Source organism: Salvelinus alpinus, chromosome 20, assembly GCF_045679555.1.
Source record: "Salvelinus alpinus chromosome 20, SLU_Salpinus.1, whole genome shotgun sequence".
NCBI lineage: Eukaryota > Metazoa > Chordata > Actinopteri > Salmoniformes > Salmonidae > Salvelinus > Salvelinus alpinus.
Window position 1 is genome coordinate 46,962,120 of NC_092105.1, and position 26,132 is coordinate 46,988,251.

Consider the following 26,132-nt stretch of genomic DNA (forward strand, 5'->3'; position numbering starts at 1 on the left):
GATGCTCACTCATACTTCCTCTCTCTCTCTCTCTCTCTCTCTCTCTCTCTCTCTCTCTCTCTCTCTCTCTCTCTCTCTCTCTCTCTCTCTCTCTCTCTCTCTCTCTCTCTCTCTCTCTCTCTCTCTCTCTCTCTCTCTCTCTCTCTCTCTCTCTCTCTCTCTCTCTCTCTCTCTCTCTCTCTCTCTCTCTCTCTCTCTCTCTCTCTCTCTCTCTCTCTCTCTCTCTCTCTCTCTCTCTCTCTCTCTCTCTCTTAGCCTCTCTCTGCAATAACTCCTTAATTGCTCTATTTCTGTCCTTTTCTCTGATGCTCACTCATACTTCCTCTCTCTCTCTCTCTCTCTCTCTCTCTCTCTCTCTCTCTCTCTCTCTCTCTCTCAGCTGTGTTTCAGTGTTATGCTCAGCCTGTGCCCGGGGCATGTATAACATGTGTTCGGGTTGGGGACTGCTGACTTCATAGGTGGCATGTTCTGCTTCTGCAAGGCTGGTGAGGATAGCCATCGCATTTTGTACTATTTTAAAGAGAGAGACCATGATGAGACCATGAGTTCAAAGTTGCCTCCATAGGTACTTCAAAATCGTAATACTTTACATGAGAATGTACCAATGCGATATTTGACCAATGGTATAAATGTATTTGAATTGACAAAATCTATTAAGTTCAAAGGGAATGTGTGACTTGTGGGTACTGCCGAGGAAGATATGCTACACGGTCACGACTGAATTGGTCTCAGTTGTGCCCCTCTTTTGAAAAGATTCGTCCAATGTCTTCAGTGGAGTAGCATGATTCAATAGAAGATGCACATCATGTCACATGACCCTCAGATGATACGCTGCCAGGCAACTCATGTCAAAAGAATCCTATACCGCTTCTATTGAAGAACTAAAATGCATAAAACTCTTAAAACATTTGATAATTACAGTGACATTTCTATAGTGAACATTAGATTATTAGAGAGAAATGTAAGGGCTATAAAATAAGGGCAATAGCATTAACGCCTGATATGATATAATATAGTATCTGGAGCAGGGAGGGGCAACTGAAGTCCTCAGGGGCCGGAGTGGTGTCACACTTTTTCCCCATCCCTAGTGAACACAGCTGATTAAACTAATTGCATTCTAAACTGAAGATCATGATTAGTTGATTATTGGAGTCAGGTGTTAGCTGGGGCTGGGGATGGGGCTGGGGCAAAAGTGTGACACCAATCAGGTCCCCGAAGACTGGAGTTGCACATCCCTGATCTACAGTATATTTATGGTTTGAAAATACAGTAACAGACAACCAATTCCATGTTATCATAATGTCTGTTTGCTCAGTGACGCCATAATCCACACTATCTATTGAGGATCCAAAGCACCCTCCTAGAAAGTGCTTAGAAGGCAGTATCAACCTAGAATCTAGCATGATGGCATTTATAGTCATTAGGGCTATCAGAAGTGACTCTCCAGGCTTAATGAGATTAATAAAGAGGGAGGTATGTAGAGAGAGAAAAGGGGAGTGAGAGAGAGAGTTTTAATGTCATGTGCACAAGTACAGTGAAATGCCTTTCTTGCCAGCTCTAAATCCAACAATGCAGTAATCAATATCAATGTAGTACTAAAAATAACATATGGATACTGGAGTGATAGAGGTAGATATGTATAGGGGTAAAGTGACTAGGCATCGGGAATATATGATGAACAGAGTAGCAGCAGTGTAAATGATGATTGTGAGTGTGTGTTCGTTATGCAAATGTATGAGAAAATGAAGTGTGTGTGTGTGTGTGTGTGTGTGTGTGTGTGTGTGTGTGTGTGTGTGTGTGTGTGTGTGTGTGTGTGTGTGTGTGTGTGTGTGTGTGTGTGTGTGTGTGTGTGTGTGTGTGTGTGTGTGTGTGCAGTATGTACTGTACTGATGAGATGATGGAGAAGATGATGAGATGAGATGAAGCTGCATGGCTGCATTAACTGTATGACTAAGAGGCTCAACTGGACAAGATATGGTTGAATGTGCACACGTTAAGAGGGGTCGTACAGATGAATATAACACTAATGCAAATGAGTATAGACGACTGAAGGAAAATTCATACCTAAAGTTAACTGTACAGACAAACTATAATGGTACACACAATCATTAAGATGATAGTGCATATGTAACAGTGTGATGTTGTTCCCCTAGATTACGCACCAAGTTGCACACAAGGACCAATTCAAATAGGCCAGGTCAAGAGGGGATGTGAATAATTTGATAATAATAATAATAATTCTGTGTTTTTTTTTAATTTAATTACAGCTGCATAGCTAATGTTATTTTTTTGGTGTACAAACACTTTTTCATATCAATATTGTACATACACGTGATTGTAAAAGTTGTGTATATTTTGGTTTGGCCCATCGCGGGTTATCTGTATTTCCGTACTCCCTTATTGTTCTCTTTTGCCTGACCTTCGGCTAGCAAGGTGCCTGAGAGCTGTGACTGCGCCAGGGGCTAAAATATTGTGTGTTGTCTCTTTGTGTGCAGGGCAAATACGAACCACGCTACAAACTGGTGCCGCGACCTGCCGACTGGTCAGCTCAAGCCGACCAGCGGAGCTGTGCATGTGGAGGAGATGCGCGATCTGCGCATGCGCACTTGTTGATGGTTTGCTATAAGTGAATGTATACTTTAAATAGTGAAGGTGAATGTAGCATATTCACTAGATAAGGGTATTTGTATTTATTTGCATGTTTTGAAGGAATTTGTTTATTGCAACAACAAAAAATGTATTTGTATACAGTTAATTACATTGTATTTTAGTGCTCTATTGAACCATGGAAGACTCTCAAGTCCATAAGATGAGTTGTGCTGGGGATTGTGGGTAGAGGGAGGGGTGTCCTTGCATTTACACCAATTGTACAGTCAGCTCCTGGGAGTAGACTGTTTGCTAGTCCTGAGTTTACAAGCACTGGGAGGGGTAGGCTGTTAACTCCACCTGACCAGGGTATCCCACCTCTGTCTCTTGATGTACCATCATCCCCAGTCCTCAGTAATAATGGGACACCTCCGAGTCAGCTTAGTGACCTTATTAAGCAGATTGGGTCAGAGATAGGAGAATCTATCAGAGCGAGTTTACTGCAGCCTGGGGCTTCAAGTCTTTCTCCTGCCCATTCCCGTCACCAACCCCAGCAGTTTCCCCTGCCTGAGCAATGTGGGTCAACTTTTATTGATGCGTCCAAGCTGAATCTGGTTGTGAAGTCAGATGTTAGTGCTCCACCTTTCTTTAGGGTTGATGGCTCAGATAAGTACTTTGTCCTGGAGTGGGAGGAGCTAATGGGAGTCTACCTAGAGAAGAGGGGTTACACTGGGTCTGAGAATGTTGGGTAGGTGATGTCTAGGCTCATGGGGAGGGCATGGGATGTGACAAGTCTGGATGCGTAACAACCCTGTTGTCACAGATGTTAAGGCAGTGTTCAGTGTTCTCAAGCAACACTTTGGGGATACTGTCTGCTCAGGTATGCCATTCTACTCAATCAAACCATACGCTAATGAGGGTCTACTAGATTTCTGGATTAGGCTTAACAAAGCTGCAGAGGCAGCTGAACAGTACCTTGTAAGTGAGGGTAGAACCTTGCCCAATCAGTGCTCAGAGTTGGCAGTCATGTTTGTACGCAACTGTCCTGATAAAGAGTTGGCCCAAGTGTTCAAATGCAAACCCCTTCGTGACTGGACAGCCAGTGAGGTACAGGATTGTTTGGATGAACTGTTAAGGGAGCGTAAAGCATGTAGAACACAACTTTCACAGCAGGTGGCTGCTGTCCTTGACTCCCCCCAGGAGGAAGTGGATCCTGTGAGCAGACCTAATGTGTCATCTTTTTCTCGATGTGGCTGTGAACCAGAACAGGCCCCATCTGTATCTGAGGGGGGGGAGGGACATTAGAGAAAGTTTTGAGTGTGTTAAAGAAGGCTCTTGTCAGCAATACTCAGATTGTGAACAGAGGGCCCCATAAACAGTTCCCCAAACGTCAGCGTGAGAGCGCTGTCTGTGGAAGCACTAATCACTGGACCAAAGCTCACTGTCAGATGCACCAGCTGTGTTTCAAGTGCTTCTCTCCGGGCCACATGAGCTTTGACTGTAGTGAGACTGGGCAGCGACAGAGCCCTGGATGTGGACAGACTGGCAGGTCTCAGGAAAACTAGAAAGCCTCCATTCTGAGGAGGGCAATGTGGGGCAGTCTAATTTTTCCTCCACTGATGATGATATCCAATCTATTTATTCTTATTTTTGTGAGTCAGTACCCAAGAACAACACAGTAATTTTTCAGAACACAATGAGAATTACTCAGAATGACAGTTTGTTTTACACCACCATGCTAGTACAGGATAAAGTTGAGCTGAAGGGGATGTTAGATAGTGGGTCCATGGCTACTACTCTGTGCGCAGATATTGTACCTCGGTTGAGGGAGGCAGGAGTGGTAGAGGGGAACTTTCTAGCTCCTTCAGACATCATCCTGGTGGGTTGTGGTGGGACACAAACTAGCTCAGTGGGCATGTGTGACTTAAAACTACAGCTTTATGGCTTCAGTTATGTAGTCCCAGTGCTTATTGTAGATGGGCAGGTTGATGAACTCATTGTGGGCACTAACGTGTTGAAGTCTCTGATTAGACAGTTCAAATCAAATGACAGCTAGTGGCGGGTGGTGGGTACACCAGGTCCTTCTGGCCAGTGTGATGACAGCCAGTTCCTGCGTCTCCTATCAAATCTGGAGAGATGGAGAGGAGACTCCATCCCAGATAAAGTGGGCACTATTAAGTTGAAGAGAGCAGGAACGCTCCAACCCATGAGTGAGCATCTGGTGTGGGGCCGCCTACCTCCAAAGACAAAACTCTCTGTGGGCAGTACTGTTGTTGTCGAGCCCAGCACGTCTCGTTGTGTGAATCGACACATATCAGTAGGGAGAGTAGTTACGCCTCTGTGGGGGGATGGATAGCTCCCTGTGAAGATTGTGAATCCAACAACTTCACCAGTTACCCTGAGACGAAATGCTAAAGTGGCGAATGTGTACCCTTACATTGCATTGGAGGATTTTGATGATGTCAAACAGCAAGCAGCTTACCAGAACGTGGCAAAAGTACAATGTGACAGCTCACATGGCAGTCTGACAGCTAAGAGTTCAGTTTGGTGGAAGTGTAGTTAATGGCAACAGTACACTGAGCAATCTTGGACTTCAAGGCCTGTCTGTTGAGGAGTGTCCAGTTTCACAGTTCTGGAAAGACAAACTTGTCGGTTTAATTGAGAAGTTTGTTCTCTAGACATAGCCTGTATTGTGGCGAGGCAAAAGAGTTCTGCCATCGCATGCGGCTGACTGATGACCGCCCATTTCGATTACCTTATCGTAGGCTTTCTCCAGCTCATTACCAAAAACTCAGGGAAATCATCAGAAAATCCAGCAGCGAGTATGCCTCACCATTGGTGCTGGTATGGAAAAATAATGGGGACTTGCGTCTATGTACTGACTTTAGGTGGTTAAATGCCCGCAAAGTAAAGGATGCTCATCCCCTGCCTCATCAGGCTGATGTACTTGCTTCGCTGGGAGGTAATGCCTTCTTCAGCACAATGGACTTGACGTCAGGGTACTACAATGTGCCACTGCATGAAGAGGATAAGAAATAGACTGCCTTTTCCTCTCCTTTAGGTCTGTACGAATACAATCGTTTATCTCAAGCCCTTTGCAACAGCCTAGCTACTTTTATGAGAATGATGCTGACCATCTTTGTTGACCAAAACTTTCTAAGTCTCTTTTGCTATTTGGATGATCTGATGGTTTTTTCTAAGACGGAGGAAGAGAGTCTGCAGAGACTTGAGATGGTTTTTCAGCGGTTGAAGGAGCACAATCATAAAACTGTCTCCGTCTAAGTGCAAGTTTTTGAGGAGGTCTGTTAAGTTTTTGGGCCACATCATTTCTCAGGAAGGTGTAGCCACTGACCCTGCTAAGGCTCAAACCATTTTAAATGTGACTGAGAGTGAGATGATGGAATCAGAGGGTGTCACTCTGTCTCCTAGCAAAATCCGTTCTTTCCTTGGTATGGTAGTATACTATCAACACTACATTGAGAATTGTTCCATGGTTGCTAGGCCATTGTTTCAGCTGACTACAGGTCAGAAGAAGCCTAGGAGAGGCAAGGGCAGAAAGAGGCCAGGTCCCTCTCGCAGGCTCACTGCTGCGGACTGGACTGCCGAATGTCAACTCGCTTTTGAAGCTTTGAAAGCAGCACTAGTTGACCAGGCACTGCTGGCTCATCCAGATTTTTCTCAGCCATTTTTACTTTCTGTTGAAAGTACTAGTGGTTTGGGAGCTGTACTATCACAAGTGCAAGATGGGAAGGCCATAGCCAGGCCAATAGCTTTCGCTATTAAATCTCTTAATCATGCACAATCCAAGTATCCTGCTCACCGGCTGGAATTTCTAGCCATGAAATGGGCCATTCATGATAAATTCAGCCATTGGCTGCAAGGGCATAAGTTTACTGTGTGGACCGACAACAATCCACTCAAATATATTCTTACAAAGCCAAGACTTTAAGCATGCGAGCAGAGATGGGTTGCAAAGCTGGCACCCTTTGATTTTGATATCCAGTACATACCAGGGCCCAAGAATGTCATTGCTGATGCTTTGAGCAGAGAGCCATTTGTCCGCTCCAAAGTTCTGCACCGACTAACAAGAATCCCATATGATGTCCTGCTGGACAGCCAGAGGTCTTCGAGTGGATGATGTACAAGACATGTTCCACCTCTCCTGTGAGCAGCCCGAGGCTGGCTGTAGAACGTCTATGGCTCCTGGGAGTGAGTTGAGTATAGCTGGAGACGATGTCAGTGGGTTGGTTTCCTGTGAAGAGGTGTCTGCTGTCCTCCATGCCCATCACCGATGGGATGATGGTGCCACAGTGAGGGCCGTTTCACATGTGCAGCACCTTGAGAAGTTGATGTCCATGGGTCAGAGCCCTTTACCTGTCCTTACACACAAGGAGCTGTATGACAACCAGTCACTGGATCCTATCATCAGCAGAGTCATGTTCTTTGTAGATAGAGGCCGGCGCCCATCTAGGAGAGAGCGAGTACTTGAAGTTAAAGAAACAGTTTATACTCTAAGACAGTGGGGAAAACTCACCACGCGGTTAGGGATTCTGTATCGTGTCTCAAAACCCCCAGTAAGTAAGAAGAAAATATTCCAGTATGTCGTACCTGTGTCTTTGAGAGGCCTTGTGCTGAAGGGAGTTCATGATGATGCTGGTCATCTGGGTCAGCAGCGCACATTGTGGCTTACGAGACAGCGGTTTTACTGGGAATCTATGGAAAAGGATGTCAAGGAGTACGTGGCCCACTGTAAGAGATGTGTGTTGAGTAAAGCACCTGAGCCTGAAGCAAGAGCTCCACTTGTCTCCATTGTGACAACAGCACCTTTAGAACTCGTGTGTATTGATTTCTGGACTGCAGAAGATTCAAACAACAAGTCTATTGATGTGTTAGTAGTGGCTGATCACTTTACTAAGCTGGCCTGTGCGTATCCATGTCCAAACCAGTCTGCTAAGACTGTTGCTCGTGTTCTCTGGAATAATTTCTTCTGCATTTATGGGTTTGCTGATTGTATCCATTCTGACAGGGGTGCTAACTTTGAGAGTTCCCTTATTGCAGAATTACTTCAGTTATCTGGTGTTGAAAAGTCCCACACCACACCTTACCATCCCATGGATAGTGGTCAAGCAGAACGTCTGAATCGCACACTGGGTGGGATGATTAGAGCTCTGCCAGCTAGGTCCAAGGCTAAATGGCCTCAGATGTTGAACACATTGACATTCTCCTACAACTGCACTGTTCACGAGACTACTGGGTTTCCACCCTTCTTCTTGATGTTCGGACGCACCCCTAGGTTGCCGGTAGATGTTATGTTTGAAAGTGTGTTGTTGGATGGGGACACAGTAGATGTGGATAAGTATGTTCAGTCTCTGGGTGAGGATCTGAGAGAGGCCATGACATTGGCCCAGCAGCATGCCAGTAAGCAACAAAAGAGACAAGCCAAGGTCTACAACAGACGGTCTAAGGGTCACTCGGTGCAGAAGGGAGACAGAGTTCTACTTGCTAACAAGGGGGAGAGGGGCAAGAAGAAACTGGCTGATCGCTGGGAGAGTGTGGTGTACAGAGTTGTTGCGTAGAACAGCTCACTGAACACATATTGTATACAACACCCTACCACTGGACGCATCAAAACTGTGCATAGGAACCTGATTATGCCAGTCAACTTTCTGCCTTTGCCTTTGTGGGAGGAACCTGAGGGTCACGGATCTCTATCGAGTGGGGACGTGATCTCTGAGATGTATCCAGAGTCCAGCCAAATGGATGGGAGTGACGCCGGGACTGTTCACTGGGTAGCAGGCCTTCCTGAGTCTTCTGGGAGGATACTCCAAGAGGAGGGTGAAGTCCCAGCTGATGGTAGTGAGGTGGAACAACCGTATGAAGTCCCCTTAAGTGAGGTGTGCTCAGCAGAAGTGGACCAGAGAGATATCCCCGAAGCCTACAAGAGTTCTGATTGCGAAACTCCAATCCGTGTGGATGATGCTGTGACAGATAATGTTACCTTGGTTGAAGATGCTTCGTCAGTGTGGTCTGTGACAATCTACCAGGATTCTGATCAGTCGTCTGACACTACTAGTGTTGAGTCTGTAACTGAAAGTGTGCTGGCTCCGGATATGCCGATCTGTAATACTCCCCATCCTGAGGTTAGACCTCTGAGCAGGGTTAGTGCTGTCTGTGACATTCCTGCTAGGTTTTTGGGTGAGGGTGTTCGGACTAGACTAGGTAGACTTATTAAGCCAGTGACTAGGTTTATCCAAACTATGTCTACACAGGAAATGAGACAGTTCCTGGTTTCTCGGTGACGGTAGGATATTGCCTACCGATTCTTTTTTTAATATACTGTATGTAGTAATCTAAGCGTGTCTTAGAATGATTTGTGGGTTTGTCTAATATATTTGACAATTCATGTACACTTGGTGTGTAGTCCATCGGTATAAAATGTATATGGCATTTTTCGTATACGGTTGAATAAGGGATTAGCTACCCCTTATTTTTCCTAATCCTTCGCGGGGTAGCTTTTCAGCTGATCGACCATTTGTGGGTCTAGAATTAAGGGACTACACTTGGTTACTCTGTCGCCCTGTGGGTGTGAAATGTTTTTTTTTCTTTCTTTGCTTTGTTACCTTCGAGGTAATGTGTTTTGTTTTGTGCCTATAATCTAGTGTAAAACAGTGGGGGTGAATGTAGCAGTGTGATGTTGTTCCCCTAGATTATGCACCAAGTTGCACACAAGGACCAGTTCAAATAGGCCAGGTTGTAACAATCTTCGTCGGGCGAAAGAGAGGAGGACCCAGATGCAGCGTGGTGAGTATTCATTTTAATTAGAATACTTGAACAAGAACCAAAACAATAAACCAACAAACAAACGACGACGACGACGACGACGACGACGAAACAGTCCCGTAACGTGAACACAAAACACAGGAACAGGAACAATCACCCACAACCCACAATACAAAACAGGCTACCTAAATATGGTTCCCAATCAGAGACAACAACTGACACCTGCCTCTGATTGAGAACATTATCAGGCCAAACACATAGAAATAGACAAACTAGACATACAACATAGAATGCCCACTAAGATCACACCCTGACCAAACAAAACATAGAAACATACAAAGCAAACTATGGTCAGGGCGTGACACAGGTCAAGAGGGGATGTTAATAATTTGATAATAATAATAATAATTCAGTGTGTTTCAGTGTGATTTAATTACAGCTGCATAGCTAATGTTATTTTTTGGTGTACAAACACCTTTTCATATCAATATTGTACATACGCGTGATTGTAAAAATGTTGTATATTTTGGTTTGGCCCATCGCGGGTTATCTGTATTTCCGTACCCCCTTATTGTTCTCTTTTGCCTGACCTTCGGCTAGCAAGGTGCCTGAGAGCTGTGACTGCGCCAAGGGCTAAAATATTGTGGGTTGTCTCTTCGTGTGCAGGGCAAATAAAAATAATCCAACCAGCAGACCTCCAGTTGTGGCAGTGTCCTAATTAAAGTACACAACGCAGAACGAACCACGCTACACATACATAAAGATACATTAAGGGTACAACACACCCAATTTTCTCTCTGGAATGCCTAGATACAGTAATAATCTGTAACTCACATTCTCAGATCTCCTTGTGCGCTTTCAAACGTATATGAAACATAGACCTGGGTCAAAATAACATTATGTTTTCTTTCAATTAATTTAGGTGCCCTTGATTTAGCTTGTCTGATCTGCTGGGTGGGCAGGGTTTGCCCCTTTGGGACAACTTCATGGGTTTCATTGGGCCATTTACCACTTTTAGCCAAGTCCTGTAGCAAAGGAGCACTACTATAAACCACTAAATCTTTCTGTTATACTGTCCATGCAAATATAAATTACTTTCGCACAGAATGGTGGTCAATTCCATATCAAATACCAAATACAAATATACACCTCCTTACAATATTTAACTTTATAATCACTCCACGTAATAAAGCGTTTATAATGGGTTAGTAAATAGTTTAATTAATTTATCACTGCTCCATTTATACGATATTTAATATAGGTCCTTATAAACCATTTACTAATCATTAGTTAAGTCTTTTTGCGTGGCCTCATCTAAAGTGTCATACATTATAAAAACTTAATGTTTTCAGTGTCATTTCTCATAAAAAGATGAACATGCCATTGGTAGACATTCCAACAGTACCTGATGCTCCTTATGGTCTCAGAATAGCCTAGAACATATCAATGGGAAATGAATAAGCGCACGACACAGGATGTTAAAGGAAATATATTGAACATTTTATTCACAAAAACTGTTGTGAAACAACTGTTACAAGGACGCGAGAAAGAGTTGTAATGTGAATGTTTTTCTAATGTTGTATACCTCGCAAATGCAAACTAATCATAAAACAGGTATATGCAGCCTATACACAACAGTTTTTCTCTAGTGGATTTTATTCCTTCATTACTACTGATATGTATGATTTGCAGGTAGAAATGTTACATGTATAACACTTAAATGCTTCCAGAGCAGTCTTTTAACTGCAGACTATTTTCACACATGGCTGTGTTCGGTGGCACCTTTACTGGGCCTTTAAAGGTAGTAACTCTTTAAACATAATAATATATTCAGATATTTTGTTTATTTGCTTCGTAAGCAGTCTATGGACTGCTTTTAAATCTCAATGCAGAAAATTATCAGGTATTTTTTGTCTACGAGCTGTTTGAAAAGACCGCCTGAATTTTCAGCCTGTTTTGGTGGGATGGAGTTTTGGCCTTCCGTGGTGACATCACCAGGCGGTAAATTAGTTAATAGACCAATAAAAAGATAGTTCCAAACCTCTCTGCCAATAACAGCAAATTTTCTGTTTTCCCCTCCCCACTCAGACCACTCCCAGACAGTCCTAGCAAAATCCTTGCTTGAGAAATTGTCCTTTGCTAAGAAGCTATTTTAGTTTATTTTTCAACATTTTAATTGAAAACAATCACACTAAGGTACTTAATTGTTACCCAGAAATGATTTTAGGGAGGAGACTTCGCAAAATAGAACTCTCAATTTCTAACACGTATGGACCCAGAACTTAATCATGCAGCAGTCTAAATTCTTCCAGATTTTAGTTCTGAGTTAACCGAGATTAGACTGCTCTAATACCCTGACAACACCGCTCGCGTCGCGTGCGTGAGCGTTGCAAAATAAATTTAGGAATATATGTTATTCAATTATTGCACCCACACTGCTCGCGCGCGCCAACGAGCGTCTGCATCACCAAGGGCTAAAATAGAAATCATTCATATTTCTGACTCAGATCGCGCTTCAAGTCATGCCTCTCCCATCTCCTCATTGGTTTATAGAAGCAGGTACTCACTTGCCATCTCCTCATTGGTTATACCCACGTGGGTGATTGAAAGACAAACTGTTTTGCCTGTTGTCATGGTAATACTATGAAAGTGTAGATGCCAATCACCATATAAGTTCAAAGATGAAAAAGCCTGGAAGGAGGAGAGATGACTAGAAACGATTCGGTTGACCGTTTTATGTGTGGATTAATTGTCGGAGTAGAGGACCTTGTGCATTTCAGGTAAAACTCAATGTTTATATCCCAGTACAAATTAGCTAGCAGCAGCAAGCTAGCTAAATAGGACAAATTAGCTAGCAAGTGCAAGTGCAAGCTAACTAGCTAAATTGCCATACATGTTTAAAACTTCTTGTCACTACAGGGGGTGCTGTTTCAACTTCGACATTTAGCGTTCCCAAATTAAACTGCCTCGTACTCAATTCTTGCTCGTACAATATGCATATTATTATTACTATTGGATAGAAAACAATCTCTAGTTTCTAAAACCGTTTGAATTATGTCTGTGGGTGGAACAGAACTCTTTCTGCAGCGAGATTCATGACAGGAACTGCGAAGGTCTAAAAACTAGACTCTGTTCTCAGATCAGTTTAAAGGTCTGTATGTGTCCTATGGGTCGACATGACCCTGCACCCGCCTTCCCCTGGATGTCAGTAACCAATGAGAAGTGGAATGGTGTTTCTACGTATTTCTCAGAGCTTATAAAGCCCCAAGGAACGAAGTGCGCTCTCTTTTCGACTTCCGCCATTACGCAAAGCAAGACCTCAGGATAGCATTTTGAAACGCTCAGTTATCGGCCTTAGATATGTCCGTCTGTAATTTAATTCGATATAGGTGTTAGAAACATCATAACGAAGTTATTTTAAACCGAGTTATATCAATTTATGCGAGTATATTGCTATTTTCGGAATTTCCTTAGTATTGCGTTTTGAGGATTTGGGCATGTTGTGGCCACATAGCTATTGTTAGCTGCTAATTCCTGAAGTTGAAGACGACGTTTTACAACCAAGCAACGATTCTTTTGGACAAAGGACACCTTGCCCAAGATTCTGATGGAAGCTCGTCCAAAAGTAAGAACTATTTATGATGTTATTCCGTATTTATGTGGAAAAATGTAAAAGTGTTTGGTCGCCATTATTGCGGCACTGGTCTGGCTGTAACGCACACTGTATGTCTAGTAACGTTAATTTTAAAAATCTAACACAGCGATTGCATTAAGAACTAATTTATCTTTCATTAGCTGTCCAACTTGTATTTTTTTAGTCAAGTTTATGAATAGTTTTCGATTAGAATAGGTGCTAATCCAAGATGGCGCCGAACAAATTGCTCTAAGTTTTGCCCACTATTCTCATTGTATAACCACGATTTGTGCCGCTAAATATGCACATTTTCGAACAAACTCTATATGCATTGTGTAATATGATGTTATAGGACTGTCATCTGAAGAATTCTGAGAAGGTCAGTGAAAAAATGTATATCTTTTGGTGACTTATACTAATCGCTATGTTTTTGCTTGAATCAATGCTGTTGTGATGTTTGCTATTGTGGTAAGCTAATATAACGTTATATTGTGTTTTCGCTGTAAAACACTTAGAAAATCTGAAATATTGTCTGGATTCACAAGATCTGTGTCTTTCAATTGCTGTACGCTGTGTATTTTTAAGAAATGTTTTATGATGAGTAATTAGGTAATACACGTTGCTCTCTGTAGTTATTTTAGTCGCTTTGGTGAGTTTTGTGATAGTGGCTGCAATGGTAAACTATGATTTATACCTGAAATATGCACATTTTTCTAACAAAACATATGCTATACAATAAATATGTTATCAGACTGTCATCTGATGAAGTTTTTTCTTGGTTAGTGGCTATTTATATCTTTATTTGGTCGAATTAGTGATGGCTACCTATGCAGGGAAAAATGGTGGACAAAAAAAAGTTGTGTCTTTTGCTATGGTGGTTAGCTAATAGAAATACATATTTTGTCTTCCCTGTAAAACATTTAAAAAATCGGAAATGATGGCTGAATTCACAAGATCTGTATCTTTCATTTGGTGTCTTGGACTTGTGATTTCATGAACATTTTATTATATGATATCCCTGTAGCTTTAGGCTAGGCTATGCTAGTCTGCTTTTTTGATGGGGGGATCCCGGATCCGGGTTTGTGACTCGTTAGAGGTTAATGCTTTTCGACCTGTCCCCAAATTAATGTCATTGGTTCAGAGTTTGTTTTGATATTTTAAACTGCGTGTCGTGGTCGCGTTTGGTGTAGGGGGACAAAATAAATGTATGTGCGACAGCGCACGATGGCACACGCGCGCAGCCGGTTTGGGTTCCGTGTAAGGAGTGACTGCAATCCATACTTTGGTTTTGGTTGAAAAGTCACTGCCAAAAAAACACTTATGTTAGCATTTTCAGAATAAAAACATTATTTTACTCAGCATAGAGTGTCTGAAGTTAGACATCACACTATATGTCTAAGTTATTCTAACTTCCGCGACGCATATAAGGCCCTCCCCCGCCCTCCTTTCGGAAAAGCTGACCACGACTCCATTTTGTTGCTTCCAGCCTACAAACAGAAACTAAAACAAGAAGCTCCAGCGCTCAGGTCTGTTCAACGCTGGTCCGACCAATCTGATTCCACGTTTCAAGACTGCTTCGATCACGTGGATTGGGATATGTTCCGCATTGTGTCCAACAACAACATTGACGAATACGCTGATTCGGTGAGCGAGTTCATTAGAAAGTGCATCGGCGAGGTAATACCCACAGCAACGATTAAAACATTCCCAAACCAGAAACCGTGGATTGATGGCAGCATTCGCGTGACACTGAAAGCGCGAACCACTGCTTTTAACCAGGGCAAGGTGACCGGAAACATGACCGAATACAAACAGTGTAGCTATTCCCTCCGCAAGGCAATCAAACAAGCTAAGTGCCAGTATAGAGACAAAGTAGAGTCGCAATTCAACAGCTCAGACACAAGAGGTATGTGGCAGGGTCTACAGTCAATCACGGGTTACAAAAAGAAAACCAGCCCCGTCGTGGACCAGGATGTCTTGCTCCCAGACAGGCTAAATAACTTTTTTGCTCGCTTTGAGGACAACAGTGCCACTGACACGGCCCGCTACCAAAACCTGCGGGCTCTCCTTCACTGCAGCCGAGGTGAGTAAAACATTTAAACGTGTTAACCCTCGCAAGGCTGCAGGCCCAGACGGCATTCCCAGCCGCGTCCTCAGAGCATGCGCAGACCAGCTGGCTGGTGTGTTTACGGACATATTCAATCAATCCTTATCCCAGTCTGCTGTTCCCACATGCTTCAAGAGGGGCACCATTGTTCCTGTTCCCAAGAAAGCTAAGGTAACTGAGCTAAACGACTACCGCCCCGTAGCACTCACTTCCGTCATCATGAAGTGCTTTGAGAGACTAGTCAAGGACCATATCACCTCCACCCTACCTGACACCCTAGACCCACTCCAATTTGCTTACCGACCCAATAGGTCCACAGACGACGCAATCGCAACCACACTGCACACTGCCCTAACCCATCTGGACAAGAGGAATACCTATGTGAGAATGCTGTTCATCGACTACAGCTCAGCATTTAACACCTTAGTACCATCCAAACTCGTCATCAAGCTCGAGACCCTGGGTCTCGACCCCGCCCTGTGCAACTGGATACTGGACTTCCTGACGGGCCGCCCCCAGGTGGTGAGGGTAGGTAACAACATCTCCACCCCGCTGATCCGCAACACTGGGGCCCCACAAGGGTGCGTTCTGAGCCCTCTCCTGTACTCCCTGTTCACCCACGACTGCGTGGCCATGCACGCCTCCAACTCAATCATCAAGTTTGCGGACGACACTACAGTGGTAGGCTTGATTACCAACAACGACGAGACGGCCTACAGGGAGGAGGTGAGGGCCCTTGGAGTGTGGTGCCAGGAAAAATAGCCTCAAACTCAACGTCAACAAAACAAAGGAGATTATTGTGGACTTCAGGAAACAGCAGAGGGAGCACCCCCCTATCCACATCGACGGGACCGCAGTGGAGAAGGTGGAAATCTTCAAGTTCCTCGGCGTACACATCACTGACAAACTGAAATGGTCCACCCACACAGACAGTGTGGTGAAGAAGGCACAACAGCGCCTCTTAAACCTCTGGAGGCTGAAGAAATTTGGCTTGTCACCTAAAACTCTCACAAACTTTTACAGATGTACAATTGAGAGCGTCCTGTCGGGCTGTATCACCGCCTGGTACGGCAACTGCACAGCCCGCAACCTCAGGGCTCTCCAGAGGGTGGTGCGGTCTGCCCAACGCATCACCAGGGGCAAACTTCCTGCCCTCCAGGACACCTAAATCACCCAATGTCACAGGAAGGCCAAAAAGAACATCAAGGATAACAACCACCCGAGCCACTGCCTGTTCACCCCGTTATCATCCAGAAGGCGAGGGCAGTATTGGTGGATCAAAGCTGGGACCGAGAGACTGAAAAACAGCTTCTATCTCAAGGCTATCAGACTGTTAAAAAGCCATCACTAGCACACTAGAGGATGCTGCATATATACATAGACTTGAAATCACAGGCCACTTTAATAAACTGAATACTTGTCACGTTCCTGACCTTATTTCCTTTGTTTTGTCTTTGTTTAGTTGGTCAGGACGTGAGCTGGGTGGGCATTCTATGTCATGTGTTTCTATGTTGGGTTCATTTTCGATTAGCCTGATATGGTTCTCAATCAGGGGCAGGTGTTTTACGTTTCCTCTGATTGAGAACCATATTAAGGTAGGCTGTTCTCACTGTTTGTTTGTGGGTGATTGTTCCTGTGTCAGTGTTTGTGCCACACGGGACTGTTTTCGTTCGTTTCGTACATTTCATTCGTGTGTTCCTTCCTGTTCGTGCGTTCATGTTATATGTTCACAAGTTCAGGTCTGTTAACGTCGTTTATTGTTTTGTAGTTTATCAAGTGTTTTTTCGTGTTCGTCTTTCTTTAATAAAAAAGTATGTATTCAAACCACGCTGCATATTGGTCCGATCCATGCTCATCCTCAGACGAGGAGGAGGACGAGCGTTACAGAATCACCCACCAACCAAGGACCAAGCAGCGTGGTAACGGGCAGCAGCGACAGCAGTGGCAGCATACACAGGACTTCTGGACATGGGAGGAAATTCTGGACGGTAAGGGACCCTGGGCACAACCTGGAGAATATCGCCGCCCTCGTGAAGAGCTGGAGGCAGCTAAAGCCGAGAGGCGGTGGTATGAGGAGGCAGCACGGAAGCGAGGCTCGAATCCTGTGAGTCAGCCCAAAACATTTCTTGGGGGGAGGCTACAAGGGCGTGTGGCGAAGTCAGGTAGGAGACCTGCGCCAACTCCCCGAGCTTACCGTGGAGAGCGAAAGTACGGGCAGACACCGTGTTATGCGGTAAAGCACACGGTGTCTCCTGTACGTGTGCTTAGACCGGTGTGGGTTATTCCACCTCCCCGCACGGGCTGGGCTAGATTGAGCATTGAGCCAGGTGCCATGAAGCCGGCTCAACGCGTCTGGTCTCCAGTGCGTCTCCTCGGGCCGGCATACATGGCACCAGCCTTACGCATGGTGTCCCCGGTTCGCCAACACAGCCCAGTGCGGGTTATTCCACCTCCCCGCACTGGTCGGGCTACGGGGAGCATTCAACCAGGTAAGGTTGGGCAGGCTCGGTGCTCAAGGGAGCCAGTACGCCTGCACGGTCCGGTATATCCGGCGCCACCTCCCCGCCCCAGCCCAGTACCTCCAGTTCCGGCACCACGCACCAAGCCTCCTGTGCGTCTCCAGAGCCCTGTGCGCCCTGTTGCTGCTCCCTGCACTAGCCTTGAGGTGCGTGTCTTTAGCCCGGTACCACCAGTTCCGGCACCACGCACCAGGCCTACTGTGCGCCTCAGCCGGCTAGAGTCTGCCGTCTGCCCAGTGCCGCCTGCACTGCCCGTCTGCCCAGTGCCGCCTGCACTGCCCATCTGCCCAGTGCCGCCTGCACTGCCCGTCTGCCCAGAACCGCCTGCACTGCCCGTCTGCCCAGTGCCGCCTGCACTGCCCGTCTGCCCAGAGCCGCCTGCACTGCCCGTCTGCCCAGTGCCGTCTGCGCTATCCGTCTGCCCAGCGCCGTCTCAACTGCCCGTCTGTCCTGAGCCTTCAAAGCCGCCCGTCTGTCCTGAGCCTGCAAAGCCGCCCGTCTGTCCTGAGCCTTCAAAGCCGCCCGTCTGTCCTCAGCCTTCAGAGCCGTCCGTCAGTCAGGAGCCGCTAGAGCCGTCCGCCAGACAGGACCCGCTCGAGCCGCCCGCCAGACAGGAGCAGCCAGAGCCGCCCGCCAGACAGGAGCAGCCAGAGCCGCCCGCCAGACAGGAGCAGCCAGAGCCGCCCGCCAGACAGGAGCAGCCAGAGCCGCCCGCCAGCCATGACCTGCCAGTGCCGTCAGCCAGCCATGACCTGCCAGTGCCGTCAGCCAGCCATGACCTGCCAGAGCCGTCACTCAGTCCGGAGCTGCCCCTCAGTCCGGAGCTGCCCCTCAGTCCGGAGCTGCCCCTCAGTCCGGAGCTGCCCCTCAGTCCGGTGCTGCCCCTCAGTCCGGTGCTGCCCCTCAGTCCGGTGCTGCCCCTTAGTCCGGTGTTGCCCCTCAGTCCGGTGATGCCCCTTAATCCAGTGGGGTTAATATGGTGGGTAGCCATTAGGAGGAGGCCACGGAAGCGGGGATTAACTATGGTGGGGTGGGGACCACGTCCAGAGCCAGAGCCGCCACCGTGGACAGATGCCCACCCAGACCCTCCCCTATAGGTTCAGGTTTTGCGGCCGGAGTCCGCACCTTGGGGGGGGGGGGGGGGGGTACTGTCACGTTCCTGACCTTATTTCCTTTGTTTTGTCTTTGTTTAGTTGGTCAGGACGTGAGCTGGGTGGGCATTCTATGTTATGTGTTTCTATGTTGGGATCATTTTCAATTAGCCTGATATGGTTCTCAATCAGGGGCCGGTGTTTTACGTTTCCTCTGATTGAGAACCATATTAAGGTAGGCTGTTCTCACTGTTTGTTTGTGGGTATTTATTCAATGTATGTATTCAAACCACGCTGCATATTGGTCCGATCCATGCTCATCCTCAGACGAGGAGGAGGAGGAGGACGAGCGTTACAATACTAATCGCTTTAATAATGTTTACATATCTTGCATTCCTCATCTCATATGTACTGTAGATATTCTATTCTATCTTAATGTACACCGCTCTGACATTGCTCATTTATTTATATATTCTTAATTCATCATTTGTGTAGATTGTAGATTTGTGTGTATTGGGTATATGTTGTGAAATTGTTAGATTTGACTTGTTAGATATTATTGCACTGTCGTAGCTAGAAACACAAGCATTTCGCTACGCCTGCAATAACATCTGCTAAACACGTGTATGTGACCAATACATTTTGATTTGATTTGAATAACTTCACCATGCACAAAGTGATATTCAATGTCAGATTTGTTTTTACCCATCTACCAATACGTGCCCTTCTTTGCGAGGCATTGGCAAACTTCCCTAGTCTTTGTAGTTGAAACTGTGTTTGAAATTCACTGCTCGGCTGAGTGACCTTACAGATAATTCTATGTGTAGTCATTCAAGGTAGGTTTGAATGACAGGTAGTCATTCAAAAATCATGTTAAAGGCGATTATTGCACACAGAGTGAGTCCATGCAACTTATTATGTGACTTGTTAATAAACAAGTTTTACTCCTTAACTTATTTAGGCTTCCCATAACACTTATTGACTCAATACACTTCAGCTTTTCATTTTTTATTAATTTGTAAAAAAAAAAAAGTTTTTATTTTTTATTCCACTTCGACGTTATGGGGTATCTCAATTTATTCAATTTTAACACAACGCAATGTAACACAACAACATTTGGAAGAAGTCAAGGGGTGTGGATACTTTCTGAAGGCACTGGGATATTACGAACTTGCATCTTGGATGATAAAAATAGTCACTGACAGAAAGCGATGTACACCTGATTACAGTAAATTATCCAGGACCCATCTGTAAACACAGTGCCTTATTTATTCCAAACAGGAAATAGCCTGAGCATCGCCCAAATTCCAAAGTGGTGGACATTAGAATAAATAATCTTGACCACTGTCCTCCCGAGTGGCACAGTGGTCTAAGGCACTGCATCTCAGTGCAAGAGGTGTCAGTACAGACCCTGGTTTGATTCCAGGCTGTATCACAACCTGGCTGTGATTGCAAGTCTCATAAGGCGACGCACAATTGGCCCAGTTTCGTCTGGGTTAGGGTTTGACTGGGGTAGGCTGTCATTATAAATAAGAATTTGTTCATTAACTGACTAGCCTAGTTCAATAAAGGTAAAAAAAAAAGCACCACCCCTTAACTTGACCTTGACCGCTTTATGGGTAAGCCATCAACATCACCCGGCAATATTAAATCCAATCGGGAAGGCAATAACATGTAAAAAGACAGTACAAATGTCTATGTGTCTAGGCACGTCTCGGTGAAGGACTATACCATGTCAAACAGTTTTCAAGTTTGTCTGAAGGTGGCCAGAACCGGCCTAGCTGACTGTAGGACCATGCCGTACAACGTATCCTCACGAACTTCTACAGATGCACCATTGAGAGCAGTACAGGTGCATCAAAGCTGGGACTTGAGATATGCACGATTAACAAAAGTTTTTGTGCAAGTCTCCCATTGACGTCATTCAATAATTTACACAACTCTTGCCTCAACTTTAAATCGATAATAGGGCCATGATCACCACACCAAATAAGATTCTCTGTACAATATCTTTGGTCAGGTATGCTACATCAAATCCAGAGCCCACTGATTCAAAACTGTTGCGTAATAGTCATGCATTTGTGCAATTCATACACTGTAAACCTTTCAGATAACAGCTTGCAAGTACTATTACATTATAAGTTCTATCAACCTGAATGATACAAAACGTTGAGGGTTTGTGGGAACATTTTGTACAGTTACATGTGTACCCTGCGCCTTTCTAGAACTCAGCAATGTCCAATGACAAAGCTCACTCTGCCAGGCCCCTGCACTCATGGGGGGTGAACCCTTCCAGCGTCGTGCTCTTAGTGGCCATCCCTGCTGTCCTGTCAGCTCTGCCACCCTGGCTGTGATAAGAGATGCCGGGGTGTGGAAGCACGGCTGCCCACCAATATTGTAGGTTGGCCACGGCTCACCCGCCAACCTGGGTAGGGGAGTTCCCCTTTATGCTCTCCATAGAACCATTGTGTGAAAGGGCCAGCACTTGCACCCCTGGTAGGCCCCCTGATCGCCATGGCGTTGCTGCGCCCAAGAGCCAGGTCCTGGGTATCAACAGTGATGTTACAGTTGATGATCTAGGGACTAACTCCCACGCCTGCATGTCAATGGTGAGGTGAAAGGTCACAAATCAAACAAAAGGTCACAAAATGGTGCAAACTAAATAGTTTGGGCACATTTTCAAATGTGCCTAATTAGTGGTTACACTCTGGGTACACTCTTCCTGTTCTGTGCTTCATAAGAGTGTAATGTGGGGGAACTGAGGGACTGTCTCTTTAGAATGAAACTTGCAAATGGAACCTGATCCTCAGTTTCCAAAATCACCTCACATTTCATCCAGTGACATGTCAATTTTAGCCCTAAGCCGGTGCTAATCTCTGAGGCTGTACTGTCTCTGTGGCAGGAGCCCAACATCGGGTTGGATGGTTGACGTTTCTGGATTCTTCCTGAACCAGCCCACCTCCTTGCGTCTCTGCACCAGGCCTCAATGCTGAGGCGAGACTGCCCAGCCAAAAAAGAAAGCACTGGTGCCACTTACCCACTCAGTCAGTCAAGCAGCCACCGCTGGACAAGATGAGAAGATGGGTTAGCACACATACCTTACATACATACACCACTGCAAGAGATGCCTCACAATGTACAGTACACACAGAAGGTATTCAGACCCCTTTACTTTTTCCACATTTTGTTACGTTACAGCCTTATTTTTTTTTAATGGATTCAATTTAGTTTTTTCCCCCTCATCAATCTACACACAATACCCCATAATGATAAAGCAAAAACATGGTTTTTAGAAATGTTTGCAAATTTCTAAAAACCTTTTTCCACTTTGTCATTATGTGGTATTGTTTGTAGATTGATGAGGATTTGTATTTTTTTAATCCATTTTCGAATAAGGCTGTAACGTAACAAATTGTGAAAAAATGTAAGGGGTCTGAATACTTTGTAGCTCAGTTAGTAGAGCATGGTGCTTACAATGCCAGGGTCGTGGGTTCAATTCCCACGGGGGACAAGTGTGGAAAATTTATGCACGCACTACTGTAAGATGCTCTAGACCAAAAGCGTCTGCTAAATTATGTAAATGTACTTTCCAAATGCGCTGTATACCTGTATACAGTATGATGCAAGTATACTGAGAGGAGAGAAAGCCTTAAAGAGTATGCACATACGCACACACATATGGCTCTAGCTTCCTTTGCATAGTCCTCCCGTCCCACCTCCTCTCCCAGAGGGTAGAGGGGCACAATGGCCATTTTTGGATGGCCCACTGCATGGGTACTCTTGTCACTCAGCCCACAGGCCTGCTCACAGGCAGACAACACTGCCTCCCCTGCAACAGAAACACATTGACAACTCCTTCTACAATTGGGATAAGGTATGTGCTATCATTTTATTGTGTCTAGGAATTCATATCCATCCATCTCCACGATCATGTCTGTTGGGAAATGTAAATATTGGAGATCTATAACAATTCACCAATTACTATTTTGTACATTGTAGAATAATAGTGAAGACATCAAAACTATGAAATAACACATATGGAATCATGTAGTAACCAAAAAAGATTTAACGCATTAAAAAGGAAAGAAATTCCACAAATTAACTTTTAACAAGGCACACCAGTTAATTGAAATGATAAGAATAAGAAATAAAAGTAACAAGTAATTAAAGAGCAGTAGTAAAATAACTATAGCGAGACTATGTACAGGGGGGTACCGGTACAGAGTCAATGTGCGGGGGCACCGGTTAGTCGAGGTAATTGAGGTAATATGTACATGTAGGTACATTAAAGTGACTATGCATAGATAATAACAGAGTAGCAGTGGCATAAAAGAGGGGGGTAATGCAAATAGTCTCGGTAGCCATTTGATTAGATATTCAGGAGTCTTATGGCTTGGGGGTAGAAGCTGTTTAGAAGTCTCTTGGACCTAGACTTGGCGCTCCGGTACCGTTTGCCGTGCGGTAGCAGAGAGAACAGTCTATGACTAGGGTGGCTGGAGTCTTTGACAATTTTTAGGGCCTTTTTCCCAGGTGACTACCTCATGAAGCTGGTTGCGAGAATGGCACGCGTGTGCGAAGCTGTCATCAAGGCAAAGGGTGGCTACTTTGAATAATCTAAAATCTACACTTTTTTGGTTACTATATGATTCCATATGTGTTATTTCATAGTGTTGATGTCTTCACTATTGTTCTACAATGTATAAAATAGTAAAAATAAAGAAAAACCCTTGAATAAGTAGGTGTCTTCAAACTTTTGACTAGTACTGTAAATTATGGCTGCCCCTGCCCCTGTTTCTAACAGGTCTTTCCTGCGGACTTCAGAGATGTTGAGGAGACAAGCGACTAGACACGGCCCATGGCACTGTGAGCCATCCCCCTGAAACAGACAAGGAGCATACAGTGCCTTCAGAAAGTATTCATACCCCTTGACTTATTCCACATTTTGTTGGGTTACAGCCTGAATTCAAAATGTATTAAATATATCTACAAACAATACCACATAATGACAAAGTGAAAACATGTTTTTAGAAATGTTTGTAAATTTATTTAAAATGAAATACAGATATCTCATTTACATAGGTATTTATACCCCTCAGTCAATAAGTTAGAATCCCTTTTGGCAGCGATTATAGCTGTGAGTCTTTCTGGGTAAGTCTCTAAGAGCTTTGCACAGCTGGATTGTGCAAAAAAAAAAAAATGTTGTTGAAATATCACATTTACATAAGTATTCAGACCCTTTACTCAGTACTTTGTTGAAGAACCTTTGACAATGATTACAGCCTTGAGTCTTCTTATGTATGACAAGCTTGGCACACCTGTATTTGGGGAGTTATCTCTGTCAGAGTGACCATCGGGTTTTTGGTCACTAACCTGACCAAGACCCTTCTCCCCCGATTGCTCAGTTTAGCCAGGCAGCCAGCTCTAGGAAGAGTTTTGGTGGTTCCAAACTTCTTCCATTTAAGATTGATGGAGGCAACTCTGTTCTTGGGGACCTTCAATGCTGCAGTACTTTTTTGGTACCCTTCCCCAGATCTGTGCCTCGACACAATCCTGTCTCACAGCTCTACGGACTATTCCTTCGACCTCATGGCTTGGTTTTTGCTCTGACATGCATTGTCAACTGTGGGACATTATATAGACAGGTGTGTGCCTTTCAAAATCATGTCCAATCAATTGAATTTACCACAGGTGGACTCCAAGTTGTAGAAACATCAAGAATGATCAACAGAAAGGATGCACCTGAGCTCAATTTTCGAGTCTCATAGCAAAAGGTCTGAAAACTTATGTAAATAAGGTTTTTCTATTTTTTCTTTTTTTTCTACATTTGCTAAAATAAAATAAAATCTCTTTTCACTTTGTCATTAAGGGGTATTGTGCTTAGATTGATGAGGAAAAACATGTATTTAATACATTTTAGAATAAGGCTGTACCGTAACAAAATGTGTAAAAAGTCAATGGGCCTGAATACTTTCCGAAAGCACTGTACGTCCATTAATATGTTATTAACATATCATATGTGTCATAAAATATTTAATAGCCTCACTGCACGCAAATACAAGCATTTCCGCATCTCACCGGTACATTTCTTGGTTGTAAGCAAACCACACAATATCCAGAACTCGTAGCGATTTCGGAACGTGGAGGACTGCCCCTTGGAGGAAATATCAAAATGTATGGGTTTGTATTTGTCACTGTCAGACAGAGGATTTCGAAACAGAACTGAAGTCTCAACTGATGGGGTTGCCATGTTGTCAAATGTTGAATAGTGATATTATTGCATTGATTTCCCCCTTCGCTTTAAAGAAGAAGGCATCCGATATGCCAAAATCAGCTAAGCAAAGAAGAGAACAAGATCAGGTAAGGTAGCTAACGTTACATAGCTAACTAGCTGGCAAGCAAACTACATTTGTTTATCTAAACCAAAATCTAGCTAGCTGTCATAATAGGCTGGCTAGACATTCCAAAGCATATCCATGTAATTAGCCACCTGCTATCTGGCGATGTGATTTGTAACTTTGCAAGCTAACATTAGCTTTGTTAAGTTACATTAGCTAACCGTTAGCTAGCGAGCTAACTAACTACCACAGAGGCTAATGTGACTGTACAGTCGTGGCCAAAACTTTTGAGAATGACACAAATATTAATTTCCACAAAGTTTGCTGCTTCAGTGTCTTTAGATATTTTTGTCAGATGTTACTATGGAATACTGAAGTATAATTACAAGCATTTCATAAGTGTCAAAGGCTTTTATTGACAATTACATGAAGTTGATGCAAAGAGTCAACATTTGCAGTGTTGACCCTTCTTTTTCAAGACCTCTGCAATCCGCCCTGGCATGCTGTCAATTAACTTCTGGGCCACATCCTGACTGATGGCAGCCCATTCCTGCATAATCAATGCTTGGAGTTTGTCAGAATTTGTGGGGTTTTGTTTGTCCATCCGCCTCTTGAGGATTGACCACAAGTTCTCAATGGGATTAAGGTCTGGGGAGTTTCCTGGCCATGGACCCAAAATATCAATGTTTTGTTCCCCGAGCCACTTAGTTATCACTTTTGCCTTATGGCAAGGTGCTCCATCATGCTGGAAAAGGCATTTTTCTTGATCAAACTGTTCCTGGATGGTTGGGAGTTGCTCTCGGAGGATGTGTTTGTACCATTCTTTATTCATGGCTGTGTTCTTAAGCAGAATTGTGAGTGAGCCCACTCCCTAGCCTTAGAAGCAACCCCACACATGAATGGTCTCAGGATGCTTTACTGTTGGCATGACACAGGACTGATGGTAGCGCTCACCTTGTCTTCTCCGGACAAGCTTTTTTCCGGACGCCCCAAACAATCAGAAAGGGGATTCATCAGAGAAAATTACTTTTCCCCAGTCCTCAGCAGTCCAATCCCTGTACCTTTTGCAGAATATCAGTC

The 26,132-nt window shown here is 44.5% G+C and overlaps 1 pseudogene; it reads right to left on the reverse strand.

The window, feature by feature from the left end:
• Window positions 1–20,938: 20,938 nt before the first annotated feature.
• LOC139547128 (uncharacterized) lies at window positions 20,939–24,964 on the reverse strand (annotated as a pseudogene).
• Between the last annotated feature and the right edge of the window lie 1,168 nt (window positions 24,965–26,132).